Below are 19,199 nucleotides of genomic sequence, written 5' to 3' on the forward strand. Positions count from 1 at the left end.
GAGCTAGCGCCAGGTTGGCCGGTTCGTGGGTCGTGAGCTAGCGCCAGGTTGGCCGGCCCAGTGGTCGGGAATGTGGCCACATTCCCGATTCACGCAGCTGATATGGCATATCATCAAAAGTTTAAATGACTGCAGTCTATTTCAGAAAGAAATAACAGATTTTAGTGGTCGGGACTTGTTTTCAGAAAAAGCCCGCGTTCACTCAGCTTGGCTGACAACTAAAAGAAAACAATTTTTGGCATGAGCCCACTGAGTGCATCAAGTACTCAGCCCTGCATATTGTTTTCCTTAATGTGCAGGTTGATCGTTGTCGAAGCCGAGGAGGTGTTGGGACAGGAGACTAAATAAGTAGAAGGATAGCTGGTGTAGTATGTCTTCATACATATTGCATCTGTCTTAGTACTCTTCCGTTGCGCAAATTTTAAAACTTGCTTTTAGCAAAGACAATTGTTCCATAACTACTCTGATTCAGTATGATTTGTACCCTCAACACATTTCAGACAATGTTTCCTTTGATTTAAGCATCTTATGATGAGTTGAGACAGCTTCAGTAAGTTTTAGTCGCGATATAGCTACACTTTCTTTGACTAAGGAGATGTGGTCGTGACACTTAATTTACTTAGAGTTGGTATTATTGTTAGGATAATATTATGACGTTTTCAAAGTTAATCCAGTTATTAAATTTTTGGTCAAATGTGTTTGTTTTTTTCCCTTTCTTCCCCGCTTCTTTAATCCTCCCCTAGTCGCGATCAACCGTGTTTTCTATCCTTAGAAAATGTGGGCGTGACAGAGTGATATCAGAGCGACTTTCTTTCCGCTCTGGACCCAAGAGTCTTCTTTCCTTCTTGATCTAGATTAGTATCCCTAGATAAAAAAAATTTAATTTAAAAGTGTCAAAGGCTCAACATCCGACAATCGCGCTCAACCTGAAAAGAGGTAACCAAAATTTTTGTTAGTGATTTTGAGGTACGTATTTTGGGAATGGAAATGATTAGTTGTTCATGGTGGAATTAGATTGGCGAAAAAAGAATTATGTTGAGGAAACTTGTGAAAATTTTTGGAAATATTTGAACTCTAAGTGAAAGCATGCTAGTTCTTTTCCTATTGAGATTTTGAGGAACATGATGTTGCTATGTGTTGAGACGTCTAGTGATAATTGTTTGTGTATGCTCGATTATGTGTCCTTTACGTGATGATTTGAGTCATGACTCGTAGATACTAAAGTATGATATTATGAATTCCTTGTGTGATTGCGGACTGTTTTGGATGAACGTTTGACCTTACATTATCAATTCTAGTAATATGTAGCAACTCAATTATTGATCCTCCGAGCAAATTAAATGAACGTGGAACAGCGAACCACAGTAAATCTCTAAAACCGAAAGGATAAAAGAAAAATAATAAGTATAAACGTTCGGAAGGTGTGAATGGAAGTTTGAGTGATGATAGCTAGTGTTACATGCGCATACGTAGCTTGTTTTATTATACGTATTCTATAATCGTTATATATGAAAGGTTGCGTGAGATGTTTTGATAAGAGAATGTAGTGATTAATAATTGGAGCGACCATATTAATCTATGCATTTTGAATCAGAATGCCACCGAGATGTGGACGTAGACCTAGGCGTGGACGTGGAGAGGATGACCCTGTGGACCCTCAGAATGTAGAGGGAGAGCAACCACCACCGCCTCCCCCGCCTCAACCCAAACAATACATTGATACCTTTTTGAGGCAAAAACCCCCACAGTTTGATGGACTGGGAGAGCCGTCTAAGGCAGAGACTTGGGTACGCGCCCTCGAGCGCATATTTGATTTTATGGAGTGCACCGACAAGGAACGCCTCGCTTGTGTGGCTTTTCAATTAACGGGGCCCGCAGATTTTTGGTGGGATACCAAGCTAAGGACAATGAACCCTGAACGCCGTGAAGCGCTTACTTGGGAGATATTCAAGGAAGAAGTGTACAATAAGTACGTCCCCATGAGCTATAGGCGAGCAAAAGTAGTTGAATTCCATACTTTGAAGCAAGGGAATATGACGGTGACAGAGTACGATCGTGCACTGTGTGAAATGACTCGATATGCTCCCGAGTTGGTGGATACAAATGAGAAAATGGCAGAAAAGTTCCGTGCTGGTCTCAAGCACAAAATAAGAGTAGCAGTGGCAAGTCGCAGAGGACTTTCATATTCTGAGATTTTGGCTTGTGCATTAGATGTGGAAGAAGCGTTGTCTAAGGAGATGACAGTAGCAAATACTACACTAGTGCCACTTCAACAACATAATTTCAGAGATAAGAGAGGAAATAGGATGGAGATCAGACTCCATATGATAACAAGAGGCAGCAACCCATCAGAAACCCACCGCAGTACGGAGGTAGGCAGAGTGCTCTCTATCAGAGGGGTGACATCCGGCCTAGAGCCCCCCAGTGTGCTAAGTGCTTTAAGAACCATTTTGGGGAGTGCAGAGAAAAGAGCAATAAATGTTACACTTGTGGTGGAAATGGCCACTTCTCAAGAGAATGCCCGAGTAAGATTATGGGGATGGGAGCAGGACAGAACAATCAAGGGTTATGTCCGCAAGTGCGGGCATTACAAGCCGAACCGAGGGGATACTTACACGCACCACAGCAGCAACAACAACAACGTCGTCAAGGACTTCCCACTCAGGCAAGGGCATATGCTTTAAAAGGGAAACAATCGACGAACCAGCAAGGGAATCAAGAGCAAGGAAACTTGGCAGGTATGGGCACGCTCCTCGACATGCCTATTGTTATTTTGTTTGATACGGGTGCATCACATTCTTTTATATCAGCATCATGTGTGAATACTTTAGAACTGCCTATCAATAGAACTGAACAAAGAATGAGTGTGACTTAACCCGTAGGAGGAACTATAGATATTTCACAAATTTGCTCGAATGTAGAATTTACTATGGGAGAACTTAAGCTAGTTGCACACAAATTACAAGTTATGTCGATGGGGAGTGTAGATATAATTTTGGGAATGGATTGGTTGGCCGAGAATCGTGTTACCATTCGCTGCAAAGAGAGAGAGATCTCTTTTCAAACCCCAGGAAAGGAGCCGACTATATTTTATGGGATTTCTATGAATCGACGCAACTCCATAATTTCTGCACTTCAAGCGACGACTATGATGAGGAAGGGATGCCTAACGTATCTCGTCTATCTAAATGGAGAGGAGAAGAAAGAAAGAAGCATAGAGGATGTGGCAGTAGTGAATGAATTTCCAGATGTTTTTCCCAACGCCTTTCCAGGACCACCACCCGATAGACAGTTGGAGTTTACAATTGATTTGGAGCCAGGATCAGCACCGATATCTAAGGCACCGTACCGTATGGCGCCTAAGGAATTGGAAGAGCTTAAGATACAACTACAAGATTTGCTAGACTTGGGTTTCATTAGACCCAGTGTGCCGCCGTGGGGAGCACCAGTGTTGTTCGTGAAGAAGAAGGATGGAACATTGAGGATGTGCATAGATTATCGAGAGCTGAACAAGTTGACACTCAAGAACAAATATCCACTGCCGAGGATAGATGATTTGTTTGATCAACTCCGTGGAGCCGAGTATTCTCGAAAATGGATTTGAGATCGGGATACCATCAACTAAGAGTCCGACGAGAAGATGTACTCAAGACGGCTTTCCGAACTAGATACGACCATTATGAGTTTATAGTGATGCCTTTCGGATTGACAAATGCCCTGGCTATATTTATGGACCTTATGAATCGTGTGTTCCATCCATACTTGGACAAGTTTATCTTAGTCTTCATAGACGACGTCCTTATCTACTCAAATAATGAGAAGGAACATGAAGAACATTTGAGAACTACCTTGGAGACGTTAAGGGCCGAGAAACTCTACGCCAAGTTCAGTAAGTGTGAGTTTTGGCTCAAAGAAATGAATTTCCTTGGGCACATAGTGTAACACCCGTACTTTTTAAGTACTAATTTAAATATATGTCGTGAAATAATTAATAAAATTTGAAGTCCAAATGTTTATATAAAAATGGCTTTGGGCCATAACAATCAAAAAGTCTAACAAATAAAGAATGATACAAATTTGGGCCTTACAACCAAATGAGCCCAAAACAATTTAATTAAAGTGTTGGAGTCCAATTCTTTTCAAAAAATGGGAGCAAGCCCAAAATCCTTTCTTCTTCCTTCTCCCTCTTGGCCGATACCCCTTCTATGGAGACTCTCCAATTTCAAACTTCTTCATCTTCCATCTTTAATTCTACAATCAAAGGTCACAAGTTAAATATCAGTTTTCCACATACACTTTTACACCGTCATCTCTAGCAAAGACAAAGTGAGAGAGAGAGCCAAGAGAGAAGGAGAGTAGAAGAGCTTTTGGTTTCCCAGTGTCTACCACTACAAGTCACGGATTCACGACAGAAAGCGAGAATTTGAAGAGCTGCCAAATTCTCAATTCAATTCCAGACGTGAAATTTAATCTGCCAAGTTCAAGGAGTCTCCCTTTTCAGTCTACAAACCTCACGGTCAAGTTCATAGCATAGAAGGTATACATCCCTTCCCTTGTGATCTTTGTTATACATAGCATATCATCAACACATCAATCTCCCACACAAGTAACACCGATCAAACAAATCAATCATTCTCAAACAATCCAACACCCCTTCCCCGGTAATTAAATGAAATGCGAAAGAATGTAACGAAATGTAAAGAACTTATCTTATCGGGACTGTTCGGGGCCATTTCGAGGCTGTCCGAGAGAAAATGGAATGAGGTGAAGGGAGAGAGACGTGGGGGCGTATGGGAGTTAAAAAAAAAACTGGGCTTTCTTTTTAAAAAAATTGGGCAATGGTTTGTTTTAAAAGAATTGGGCCTCTCAATTTAAAATTTGAAGTGTTGTTGAGTTTTTTTTTTGGGGCTTTAAAATTTAATTGGAGAAATAAGATGGACTAAGAAAATAATTAATCTTGGGCCAATAATTTAATTTTGGGAAATTATTAAATTAATTTCTTATTCAAAGAACGAGGATTTCTATCCTAAGTCCGAAATGAATATATATTGGCGAAGAGAAATAGTGCGGTAATTTAATTATACGCTTAAATAAATTTTAAGAAATTTATTTCGACGTCGTGGAAAAATGCGAGGAGCCAACGGAGGAAAGAATGGGCGTAAGCGGCCGACCGGCGCCGCAAGCGACGCCTTGGGCGGCCGCCGAATAATCGAAAATGCACGAAAACCGAGGAAACGAATTAAAAGATTTTAATTAGAGTGCATGCATTCTAAAATGTCTTCGTTACCGAGTTTGATGTGAACTTTATGTACTGAAAAGGTGGTTCGCATGCACGCTAAAGTCGGAACGAGGAACTTTTTACAGAAATCCTAAGCTTTTGAGGTGGGCTTTATTACTTAAACTCTTTTATTTGAAATGATATGTTATGGTGAAATAAGGGCGGTTTAAAATAGTATGTCATGCCGTATTTTATGTTTTGAATTGCCTATCTGATTGTCTACTGGGATAATATCCTACTAGACTTTTATAGTTAACGAATTCGGGTCTGACTAGGGAGTGAGTCCCTACTCGGACTAGTGCACTGATAGGGATCGAGAGCCGTCCCCTAGGTCGGCCGGTCCAGTGATCGAGATTGTGGTCACATTCTCGTTTCACATGATAGCTCAGATATGGTACATGATGGGGGATGATGATTGCCTGCAGGCACTATTTTTATTAAATGAATGATTTAGTGTTTCTCAGCCTTTTTAAAGTAAAACCCGAGATTCACTCGATGATGGCTTGACATGTCTTAAATGATAAATGTATTTCGGGCATGAGTTCACTAAGTGCATCAAGTACTCAGCCCCTGCATATGTTTTCCCTATGTGCAGGTTGAGCGTGGACGGGGGACGGAGGATGTTGAGCATTGGACAGAGACAGTATTCAATAAATGATCCGGTTACTATTGTGTCTTCATACATAGTAGTAGCTAACTCTCAAATGCTTCCGCTATGTCAAGTTTTAGAACTCTGATGTTATCTTTATTCTGTTGGACTACTTTTCCTACGAATTTTGTTGCTTCGTTATTTCAGACTATAATCTATACATATATAAAAGTTGAGTTTTGGGGGCATTTTGGGAATTTAAAATTTTGGTTTGGGATTAAAACAATTTTAGTTAGTGAATAGGTCTATACTATAGTCCGTCTCTACGTTTTACAAAATTAATTATATACTAATAATTAATAATCAATTAAGAGAATGTAATTAATATAATTATACCATTAATTTCTCTAAACGTTATAAGTTTTGGATACTATTGTAATTACCTAGAATCTATAATTATATAATAAGTGTAATCATATGACCATCTAAATATTCTAAGCGTTTTTTATAAAACGGTTGGCTAAGATATTGAGGTCATGTTAATTAATTAATACTAATTAATTATGAGAATGAATACTCCTGCACCATTGCTAATTAATTATGAATTAATTGTGAAAAATAAGAGTACTAATTATATACTAATAGTTGTGTATAACCGACCATTTCATTGTTGAGGCCATGATATGTCAATAATTATATACTCCTACCTCCTACGTTTCATATTATTGTAAATGAATTCACGTGATTAATGATTTCTTAATGTGGTCAAATTAATTTCAAAATGATTAAATTAATATGCAATTGATTATCATAATTTTATCATAAATAGTGAACTTGAAAAGTTTTTAAAGAGCCTTATGGTTATTTTTTTAGCCTATAAATATGACATTTGGAGGCCTACTATCCACACATACCTACTTATCTTATACAGTACTCCTAAAACTCACTAGGAAGAAAGGTTGACACCATGGAACCATTCCATATCTTGCTGAATGGTCTGGAGTTTCCTCAGTTTATTCGGTTATCAAAAATAGTCGCATTCATATTTGTAAGGCTAACACTCATGGAGCCAAAATCAATATCATCGTTTAGAGTGTGGTTTTCATGATCATGCGATATGTTGTTATGCGGTATTGTTTTGTGCATCGTTTAAAATTTGTATGCAAATTATATGTGTTTTGTTTTGTAAATATGCGTTTCTCGACAACAAACTGTGTCAGAGATGAGGGTAGATGGACTGGCCATGGATGAAGGCCAATGATGTGGTAGTATTTATGTGTAGCATCATCGCCAGCATACTCCAGTCCGGTTTGCAAGTTTGGATTTAGTCTTTTCATGTAATTATTATTAGTTTGATTAATTGTAAATTCATTCATATTTCTTTTCATAACTTAACCAATTGATGTTGTTTCAGATGATCCTCATTCACGTATTTGAATTAGAGTGTGATAAATTTTTATATTTTGTTATTAATTTATTTTGAGTTTAATATATTTTAGTCAATGATTCATGGTTAGTAAATACATTTTTTATTTACAATTTTATATAATTATATTATTTCCAATTACATTTAATTAATTTCTAATTTAAATTAATATTTTGAAATATCTTACATTATAGAAAGTTTACATATCCAGTAATTCGTAAGATGTTATAATCCTTAATCTTATATAATATTTTAAATTATTAAGATATCTTTATTTTAGCAATAAATAATGTTGTAGTTATTATAATTGGAATCTTATTTCACAGGTGATGTGAGTGGATTCATTTTCTATTTCTCAGAAATTAGTCAAATCAAGTTGTTTCATATGATTCTCACTCATATATTGTGAATCAGATAGCTCCAAATCTTTATAATTTGTTATTAATTATTTCGAGTTTAATAAGTATGTTTTAGTTGTATAATTCATAATTAACATTACATTTTTTTACAATTTTTATATAATGGTATTATTTCTGATTCCATTCAAGTTAATTTATAATTTAAAATTAATATTTTAAAATATCCTAATCTGCGCATTCATTTTTCAAAATTTGATAACATTTACGTAACGCTTAGTTTTTAATATTTGGGAAATTAAAAGGTTTAAAATTTTTTAATAATAGGTGAAGAAAGTGAAAATTTTGAGGAGTTATCTTCTATTTTTTGGACTATAAATATATGACATTAGGTAATTTATCCACTCACATATTTTTTTCATCACGTTTTTCACTCCCTCCATATTTTCCAATACTCTTCATATTGTTTAACATGAAGTTATGATATTCTTTTTATTTTTTTCTATTATTAAAGTTTGTTTTAAAGTGATTAACAAAGTAAATTTGAACTGGGACGGTGGGAGGATTTTATTTATATTTGGCTCAATTATTGGTCATGATGATTATATTTTAACGTTAAGGGTTTATGATTTAGGTTTCAAGGTTTGGGTTTTTAGCGTATTAGGGTCACTATATTGCAATGTAATGAAGCTCGGCTATGATAAAGTATAGTACTAATTTAAATGGATACAGAATACAAAAAAAATTACACACAATTTTGTGACAATATTATTCTGCGTCGGCGCTTTTATACTTCAAAATATAATTTTAAAACCGTTTTGAGGTTTGAAAAGCTATCGTCCAATTTTAAAACTTGCAATACTACCAATTTGTTTTCGGAATCAAAACTTAATCTTGTGTTAATCAATTAACAATTTAAAATCGTATGATAAAAAATATTTCGCCGTGCATCGCACGTGGGTTAAAACTAGTTTGGTAATAAAGTTCATCTTTTGATCTACATATCGTACCCCTTGATTGTTTTCCCCTTTCTTCCCCGCTTCTTAATTCCTCCACTAGTCGCGATCCACCGTGCTTTCTATCCTTAGGAAGTGCGGTCGTGACAGAATGGTATCAGAGCAACTTTTCCTTCCGCTCTGGACCGAGAGTCTCTTATTCAATCTAGTCTAGACTCGTTTCGCTAGACTAAAAGAGTATTCATTGAAGGCTCAACATTCCGTCTCGCCGTGCTCAACGAAAGAGAAGGTAAAATGTTTTGAAATGAGAAATGTTTATGCAATTGATGTTGGACGTGATAATGAATGGAGTATGATTGATAATATTATGAGATGTAGACTTCAAAGGCCTTAGATGTAGGCTAATTATACGCGCAGACTATGCTTTCTTTTAAGGCAATATATTTATCGATGGAACGAATGTGGCATAGAAAAGAGAGAATTCCAAGGGGTGATGAGACGACGAGATAATGGCAACCCTGTGAAGAGCGACTTGTTCTAGTTCGAAAGATTGACGAGATTGCAAGTTACTACGTTTCTTCATACCAGGGCGAGATGCTCGAACAAAAATAACGCACGAAACATCTATCCTTAGATGATAACTTTAAAAGAAAGAATCATTTGGGTGAATGCAGAATTGGGACTAGTATGTGCTACAAATGTGGTGGAGTTGGACACCTTACCAAAGAGAGCCCGAGCAACAATGCTGGTTATGAGGAGACTACATGGGAACTCGATGATAAAATAAAAGATAAGTACCCAGAGCTATTTGTTAGAGATGAGCAAATTTCGGGACGAAATTTTTATTAAGGTGGATAGAATGTAACACCCGTACTTTTTAAGTACTAATTTAAATATATGTCGTGAAATAATTAATAAAATTTGAAGTCCAAATGTGTATATAAAAATGGCTTTGGGCCATAACAATCAAAAAGTCTAACAAATAAAGAATAATACAAATTTGGGCCTTACAACCAAATGAGCCCAAAACAATTTAATTAAAGTGTGGGAGTCCAATTCTTTTCAAAAAATGGGAGCAAGCCCAAAATCCTTTCTTCTTCCTTCTCCCTCTTGGCCGATACCCCTTCTATGGAGACTCTCCAATTTCAAACTTCTTCATCTTCCATCTTTAATTCTACAATCAAAGGTCACAAGTTAAATATCAGTTTTCCACATACACTTTCACACCGTCATCTCTAGCAAAGACAAAGTGAGAGAGAGAGCCAAGAGAGAAGGAGAGTAGAAGAGCTTTTGGTTTCCAAGTGTCTACCACTACAAGTCACGGATTCACGACAGAAAGCGAGAATTTGAAGAGCTGCCAAATTCTCAATTCAATTCCAGACGTGAAATTTAATCTGCCAAGTTCAAGGAGTCTCCCTTTTCAGTCTACAAACCTCACGGTCAAGTTCATAGCATAGAAGGTATAAATCCCTTCCCTTGTGATCTTTGTTATACATAGCATATCATCAACACATCAATCTCCCACACAAGTAACACCGATCAAACAAATCAATCATTCTCAAACAATCCAACACCCCTTCCCCGGTAATTAAATGAAATGCGAAAGAATGTAACGAAATGTAAAGAACTTATCTTATCGGGACTGTTCGGGGCCATTTCGAGGCTGTCCGAGAGAAAATGGAATGAGGTGAAGGGAGAGAGACGTGGGGGCGTATGGGAGTTAAAAAAAAAACTGGGCTTTCTTTTTAAAAAAATTGGGCAATGGTTTGTTTTAAAAGAATTGGGCCTCTCAATTTAAAATTTGAAGTGTTGTTGAGTTTTTTTTTTTGGGGCTTTAAAATTTAATTGGAGAAATAAGATGGACTAAGAAAATAATTAATCTTGGGCCAATAATTTAATTTTGGGAAATTATTAAATTAATTTCTTATTCAAAGAACGAGGATTTCTATCCTAAGTCCGAAATGAATATATATTGGCGAAGAGAAATAGTACGGTAATTTAATTATACGCTTAAATAAATTTTAAGAAATTTATTTCGACGTCGTGGAAAAATGCGAGGAGCCAACGGAGGAAAGAATGGGCGTAAGCGGCCGACCGGCGCCGCAAGCGACGCCTTGGGCGGCCGCCGAATAATCGAAAATGCACGAAAACCGAGGAAACGAATTAAAAGATTTTAATTAGAGTGCATGCATTCTAAAATGTCTTCGTTACCGAGTTTGATGTGAACTTTATGTATTTACTGAAAAGGTGGTTCGCATGCACGCTAAAGTCGGAACGAGGAACTTTTTACGGAAATCCTAAGCTTTTGAGGTGGGCTTTATTACTTAAACTCTTTTATTTGAAATGATATGTTATGGTGAAATAAGAGCGGTTTAAAATAGTATGTCATGCCGTATTTTATGTTTTGAATTGCCTATCTGATTGTCTACTGGGATAATATCCTACTATACTTTTATAGTTAACGAATTCGGGTCTGACTAGGAAGTGAGTCCCTACTCGGACTAGTGCACTGATAGGGATCGTGAGCCGTCCCCTAGGTCGGCCGGTCCAGTGATCGAGATTGTGGCCACATTCTCGTTTCACATGATAGCTCAGATATGGTACATGATTGGGGTTGATGATTGCCTGCAGGCACTATTTTTATTAAAGGAATGATTTAGTGTTTCTCGGCCTTTTTAAAGTAAAACACGAGATTCACTCGATGATGGCTTGACATGTTTTAAATGATAAATGTATTTCGGGCATGAGTTCACTGAGTGCATCAAGTACTCAGCCCCTGCATATGTTTTCCCTATGTGCAGGTTGAGCGTGGACGGGGGACGGAGGATGTTGAGCATTGGACAGAGACAATATTCAATAAATGATCCGGTTACTATTGTGTCTTCATACATAGTAGTAGCTAACTCTCAAATGCTTCCGCTATGTCAAGTTTTAGAACTCTGATGTTATCTTTATTCTGTTGGACTACTTTTCCTACGAATTTTGTTGCTTCGTTATTTCAGACTATAATTTGGTAATAGAGTTCATCTTTTGATCTACATATCGTACCCCTTGATTGTTTTCCCCTTTCTTCCCCGCTTCTTAATTCCTCCACTAGTCGTGATCCACCGTGCTTTCTATCTTTAGGAAGTGCGGTCGTGACACATAGTGAGCGCAGATGGAATTCGAGTAGACCCCGCAAAGGTGGAAGCGGTACAGAAATGGAAATCACCAACCACACCTAATGAAATTCGGATTTTTCTAGGACTGGCGGGATATTATCAGAGATTCATCGAGGGATTTTCTATGATAGCAAGGCCAATGACTCAACAACTAAAGAAGGGGGTCAAAGTGAATTGGACACCGGAGTGTGAGGCCAGTTTTCAGTAACTAAAAGAGAAGTTGACCACTGCACCAATTCTCGTTGTGCCAGAGCCAGACACTAACTACGTGGTGTATACCGATGCATCAAAAGTTGGACTCGGATGTGTACTTATGCAGAATGGAAAATTGATTGCGTATGCATCAAGGCAGTTGCGGCCACATGAGTTGAACTATCCGACGCATGACTTGGAGTTGGCAGCAGTTGTACATGCTTTGAAGATTTGGAGACACCATCTTTATGGAGTTCGATGAGAGATATATACGGACCATAAAAGCCTCAAGTACTTCTTTGAACAAAAGGATTTGAACATGCGCCAGCGTAGATAGCTTGAGTTGGTGAAGGATTATGAATGCAATATAAACTGTCACCCAGGAAAGGCGAATGTAGTGGCTGATGCCCTAAGTAGAAAGTCTCAACCTCTATTGGACACTTTTCTCACGAACGAAGAGAACTTGATACGAGAGTTCTATAAAATGCGATCGGAGGTAGTGAGAGCACCCGAGACAGTGGAAGGAAGGATCGCCACCTTGGTATTGGAACCCGACCTAAGGGCTAGAATCGTGGAAGCTCAAAGACGTGATACTTTACTTGAGAAAATCCGTTCAGAAGTGAGGACAGAGGAGCAAGAATATTTTCACGAGGAGGCGGATAATGCCCTCACATTCAAGGGCAGGTTATGCGTGCCTAGAGACGAAGGGCTTAGGAATGAAATAATGAGGGAAGCACAAGAAACACCATATACTGCTCACCCGGGGAGTACCAAGATGTATCGAGATATGAAGAGACAGTTTTGGTGGAATGGCATGAAAAAGCATGTAGCGGCATTTGTGGAGAGGTGTCTAGCATGTCAGCAAGTGAAAGCTCTACATCAACGACCATATGGGAGACTACAACCACTTGAGATACCGGAGTGGAAATGGGAGCACATTGCAATGGACTTCGTGACCGTATTACCAAGATCCCAACGAGGAAACACTGTTATTTGGGTGATTATTGATCGTCTCACAAAATCTGCTCACTTTGTGCCGATTCCTGATACCTATGGAGCCAATAAGTTGTCTAAGATGTATGTGAAAGAGATCATATGTTTACATGGAGTACCAGTGACTATTACATGTGATCGTGATGTGAAGTTTACCTCTAGATTTTGGATGAGCCTACAACGAGAGTTAGGCACTAAGTTTACCTCTAAGATGTATGTGAAAGAGATCATATGTTTACCTCTAGATTTGAGGATGCTACGTGGGAATTGGAAGACAAGATGAGAGAGAAGTACCCAGAATTGTTTGAATGATCTAAGCAAATTTCGGGACGAAATTTTTGTGAAGATGGGTAGATTGTAATACCCGCTTTTTTTCTTTCTATCTTTTAAGCTAATATTTTTGTTTTGAGACAATTGGTTGTGAACGGAAATCGTGAATGCTTGAGTTATTGTTGATTAATTGTGTGGTGTAAGTTGTCGACGAGATTGAGGTGAGATTCGTCGATGGGAAATTTTGGGCGTCCGTACGAGTACTTGGAATAACACCAAGTACTAAAAATAAAATACCACAATTTAATTAATACTCTAAATCAAATATTTGGGCCAATCATTTTTTCTCTATTGTTCTAGCCTTTTATTTCTTTTTAGTTAACCAAATTTGGAGAAGCCCAAAATATTTATTAATTATTGTACTCCTCCTGCAGCCAAATTTTAGTCAAATAAATTTCTCCCAATCCCATGACTATACGGTTTCCTCCATATCTCATTCTCTCCTTAAGAATCTCCAACCAAATAACCCCCTATTGACGCCACATATATATTCCCTTTAATCTCAGCAAATTACCATCTTCCGTTCTGCAATTCTTCTCCTCCTCCGTTAAGGTAATTTTCTCCTCCTTCAATTGAATTCGAAAACCTCCATATTTGTTGATTCCATAACCAAAAATCTCAAACATCACAGTGTAAAGGAGAAACTGGGAGAGCTGTTATTACCTTCTGTGTGCAAACTTTTCTTCTTTCCAAAGGTATACCCATAAATCTCTGAACCCTCTGCATTCCAGTTCATACTTCACGATTCATACACTCACTGTAGTTCACGGAATTGAATTTCATAAACTGTTGAAGGAGACATTCTTGATAAAGCTTGGATCTTTAGTGCTTTAGTAGCCTTGTTTTCTTCAAATTCTCAAATTCATAAAATCCCTATCTGCCCATGAATATTTGAAACGAACAACTGAGAAATTTAATGAAAGATTTAAATTCTGGAACAAGGAAGAGAGAGGAAGAACAGAGAGGGATTTGAGGGAGAGGGAGTTGTTTTGGGTTGATGAAGATGACGTGTTTGGAGGCTGGGAGTTTTAATAAAATTTATGGGTTCTTTTTTGAGATAAAAAGAGAGAGAGAGAGTGATATTTAGAGGGAGACAGAGAGTAATAAGAAAGAATTTGAGAAGTAGGGAGAGAAAGAGTTGTTGTTGGGTTTTTGAAGAAGACGAATTGTGGCTACAGGTATACTTTTAATATTTCCCCTTCCTTTTGCAAATGTGGAGTATGGAATATAATAATATTAGGTACTGTGGTGAAAGGAGTATATATACGTGGGTTTTGGTTGGGAGTATAAGCTGCAGCTCTTTTTTTTTGGGGGGGTTACGGTTGGGACTTGGGAGTATATTAAGCTACACAGTTTCTTTCTCATTCTTTAATTTTGTTTAATTGGGTTGGTATAGTTTATTAGCAAATTGAATTTATTGTATTGGAATTTTACATACCGCCTAATTTCGGTGATGACCGAGAGTTTTCTATGTTGGGAACTTTGGTGTTTAATTGATAAATCCGTTTGATTATATGTGAACGAAGGATAAATCGAGCACACACTTAGGATGCATGCATTGTTAAATTTATTATTTTGCAAAGTCTAATTTTTGCATATCATGATATTTTAAAAATGGTGAACTTGTGCACGTTGTTGCGGTTGGAACAGAAAGAGATTAGGGAGTTAAGCTGTTGAGGTGGACTTTCTTTTTATATAAGGACTATGTCCTAAATACTTTTTATGTGAAAGGAGGTGGAAAGTGTTTGTCTTGCCATGTTTTGTTTTTGAATGAACCTATCTGAAGTGGCTTTGCCATATATGGTTAATCAAATTCGGGTCCCAGTAGGGCCGCAAACCCTGCTCGGACTAGTGTACACCCTGTAGATCGTGTGCTATCTCTTTGGAGTTGGCCGGTCTAGTGACTTGGTTCGTGGCCACATTCCTTGTCATGTATGTTCAGATATGGTGATGGTGAATGTGGATGGAAAATGGTTGGCCAACCGAACTTGTGAAATATATGTTTTTGTGTACTTGAGTTCTTTTAATTAAAACCCCCAAGGTCACTTGATTATGGCTTGGCAAACTATGTTTTAGCATGTGTCCACTGAGTGCATCAAGTACTCAGCCCTGCATATTGTTTTTCTTACTGTGCAGATTGAGCGGCGATGGACGTGGAGGATGTTGAGCAGAGTTCATGGATTGTTTTGTCATGATTAATAATTGTTGGATTTATCGTGTCTTCATACTCAGCACTTTCCGTGTCTTGAACGCTTCCGCTAAGAGTCCTTTTCTTTAAAATTGTTTATTCGTGGAGAGTATAACTCATCTGAAAATTGTTTATTTTCCATTCTTAATTTACTTAGAGTTGGTATTATTGTTAGGATAATATTATGACGTTTTCAAAGTTAATCCAGTTATTAAATTTTTGGTCAAATGTGTATGTTTTTTTTCCTTTCTTCCCCGCTTCTTTAATCCTCCCATAGTCGCGATCAACCGTGTTTTCTATCCTTACAAAATGTGGGCGTGACAATTCTTTACCTATAAAATGATATATCCATATACATCAAACAATGTAATGTCTTTTTTTGTCATGATATAAATTACAATAAATTATTTCTATAATAGTATCCTTGACTATAGAAGAATTTTCTGATAATTTGATATTAAACCACTATAAATACGATGGCAAACACACACTTTCTAGATATTAGAATGAAAATAAATGTGCAAAATAAAACAAAAATAGTAACATGGACTAAACGAGAACAATGATCATGCATAATGATAACATAAAGTATGTATGTATTTAAACATTTTTCTTACAATAAAATATATTTTGCAATCTCAATTAACAACGACATATGCAAGTGGGAACAAGGGATACAATAAAAACACAAAAGATTCTTATTTTCAGTACTCGTTTATATAAAGAATTGGAATACACTGACAACACATTAAGAATTTGTGCTCCTTTTATTTTTGTACATGCATTTTCTTTCTGTTAGGTACTTAATTATTTGCGCTCATATTTTTTTTCCTAGATAATAAGCCGTTTACGTGCTGTTACGTGCCACGTGGAAACACAGGGTTGAAAGTATGTTGTGACTCTAATTGAGGATGCGACCTAGTGCTCCCCCGTTATATTGATTATATCTTTTCGTAATTATTTTCATTATTAACCAGAATATTTATATTTGATAAATTTCTTATGCAGGGTTTTACATTGGATGCAAATCCCATATCACCTTATAGTAGTATTTATTTTTATTAGAATATATTGTGCAAATAATGATAATAGTAAGAGAGTGAAAATTTGTTAAATTGGAAAGAGTACGTGCATTATGCTCGCACCATTTTCACAAAAAGCATTCCTTTATTTGTGAATCATTCTGCCTAGCTATTTCCATTTTTCAGTGAAAAACTCAATGAATTTCCTTTGACGATCTCTACATTTATGCAATAGATTCCCAATAAATATATTTCAATTTAAAGCGTAATAATATTTCATTTCATTAAGAAGGATCTCATTACCATATATCGAATATAGTACTAGCATTTATGTAAAGGATTTCGATTATAAATAGACCCATTCAAATCAAATAATACACAAAAATCGAAACTCACGTACAAAAGAGCAATAGTAAAGAGCCAAAAAAAGATGTCTTATTCTACCATAATATTTTTGTCTCTTGCCTTGTTAAGCCAATGCCATGCTGATTTGATAGCTGATTTGTGCACCAAATCCAACAATCCCTCCATATGCAACCAAGCACTGAGATCTGACCCTCGATCAAAGGGTGCTGATGCTCGAGGCTTGGCTAGGATCGCGCTTGACAATTCCTTGTCCGCCACACAAACCTCCATCAACGTAGCGAAGTCAGTGTCCAGCCCTAGCAACAAAGATAAAATCGATACATGTATCGAGAACTTTGATGATGCAGTGGGCAACTTGCAAGAGGCCAAGCCCTTGATACCGAAGCTAGACAGGCCTAACATCAGCACACTCCAAACCAAAGGTTCGACAGCTCTAACCGATGTGAGACTTGCAGCGAGGAATTTGGAGCAAGCGAACCAACTAAATTGAAGCAAGCTACTAATAAAGCATATACATTTATTCAGTTGCTCCTGATTATTGCTAATACTTTGTAATTAGCAAATAATTGGAATTATAATAATGTATGTGATAGTATAACCCACTTTTTTATTCTGTTTGATAGTATACTACAATGAATAAGTGGTTTTAATTTAATATGCAATATACACTATCGCTTGAGTAATGTTTACCTTTCTCACATGACTATTCTAATAGAGATAATACCAAAAGAATTTGATTTTGAACCGTATGATATTTTGTATAACCAACCTTTTATTCTATAAGAATAAATGGAAAAAATTGATGCATGAGCGACATAATTTTTGCTCTGTTGAGTCAAGAGAAACATGAGCGCATATAATAAAGTACCTAACAAAAAGAAAATGCTAGTGCAAAAAATTAAATAAAATAGGAGCACAAATTCTTAACGTGTTGCCACTGGATTCCAATTTTTTGTATAAACGAGTACTAAAAATAGTACTAATATTTTGTTATTTTTTATACAGTTGTGTCCCTTGTTTCCACTTTCATGTATCGTTCTTAGTTGAGGTTGCAAAAAATTGTTTTATTCTGTAAGAAATTTTTTTAAATACATACTTTACGTGATCATTATGCATTATCATTACTCTAGTTTAGTCCATGTTACTATCATTTTTTTTATTTTGCACATATATTTTCATTCTAATATCTAGAAAGTGTGTCTTTGCCATCATGTTTATGGGGGCTAATGTTGTGAGGATTCTTCTGCCTTTATAATTGCAATTTTAGTGACCTCTTATGCCTTTCCAATTGCAACTTTAGTGCTATCCACGGAGGATCAAATCTTAAGAAAAATAGCGTGCATAAATCAAGGAGGGAGTACTGAAATTAAAGGAAAAACAATTAAGTTAAAACAGTTTGCAGGTGTATCGCACAACTGCATGACACGTTCGTGCACCACTCACACTGTGAACGCAAAAGCGTGATAACACTAATTTTACATGTATTTAGATGTTCGAGTCCTGACTTGGTTTTACTATTATTATGCTATTTGAGCATATTTTTGTATATGTTTATATCAATGTCTATAAAATAGTTTTAATTGATTTATACCTTACTATTTGTAAACTTCTGTCAAAAATTCTATTTCAACGAAGAAAATCTATTCCAATCTTATCCTCTAGTATTTACTGAGTCTCAAGTAGCAATAACTATGATTGGAAATATCAAGTGGGTTAAATTGGGACACTATTTTTATAATAATATCAATCACTGTCCGAAAAAAAAAACTATATTCTCATTTAGTTCGTCCACCCAAATTCTCTATAATATTTTAGTTCTATTTTTAAATAGCAGTATTTGAATTAATTTTTCTTCTTATATTTCTTGTTTTACCCTTGTTGAAGAAACTCGTGCCATATATATAAGGACTACTTATATGGACAGTGGGAGAATCCTCTTTCAAATAATCACGAAATGACATATTTGTCTCATGCAAATTCAATATATGATTCCTACAACAATCTTTACTATAAAAATGATCAATCAATATCAAACAAGAAGAATGTTGATCTTATATTGTTATTTATGAAAATTTCAATGATTAATTTCTACGGTATTCTTTACCTATAAAATGATATATCCATATACATCAAACAATGTAATGTCTTTTTTTTTGTTATGATATAAATTACAATAAATTATTTCTATAATAGTATTCTTGACTATAGAAGGATTTTCAGATAATTTGATATCAATCCACTATAAACATGATGGCAAACACACACTCTCTAGATATTAGAGTGAAAATAAATGTGCAAAATAAAATAAAAATAGTAACATGGACTAAACGAGAACAATGATT

At 36.4% G+C, this 19,199-nt stretch overlaps 2 long non-coding RNA genes across 2 annotated transcripts; both read right to left on the reverse strand.

Moving 5' to 3' along the window:
- Positions 1-3,951: 3,951 nt before the first annotated feature.
- On the reverse strand, positions 3,952-4,520 carry LOC121807337. Its single transcript, XR_006051804.1, has 2 exons — positions 4,387-4,520; positions 3,952-4,251 (listed from the first exon to the last, which is right to left on the reverse strand). It is a non-coding gene; the product is annotated as an uncharacterized LOC121807337 (long non-coding RNA).
- Positions 4,521-9,505: 4,985 nt separating this feature from the next.
- Positions 9,506-10,326, reverse strand: LOC121806983. Its single transcript, XR_006051724.1, has 2 exons — positions 9,915-10,326; positions 9,506-9,779 (listed from the first exon to the last, which is right to left on the reverse strand). It is a non-coding gene; the product is annotated as an uncharacterized LOC121806983 (long non-coding RNA).
- Positions 10,327-19,199: the final 8,873 nt, after the last annotated feature.

The sequence above is a fragment of the Salvia splendens genome, chromosome 6 (assembly GCF_004379255.2).
Source record: "Salvia splendens isolate huo1 chromosome 6, SspV2, whole genome shotgun sequence".
NCBI classification, from domain to species: domain Eukaryota; kingdom Viridiplantae; phylum Streptophyta; class Magnoliopsida; order Lamiales; family Lamiaceae; genus Salvia; species Salvia splendens.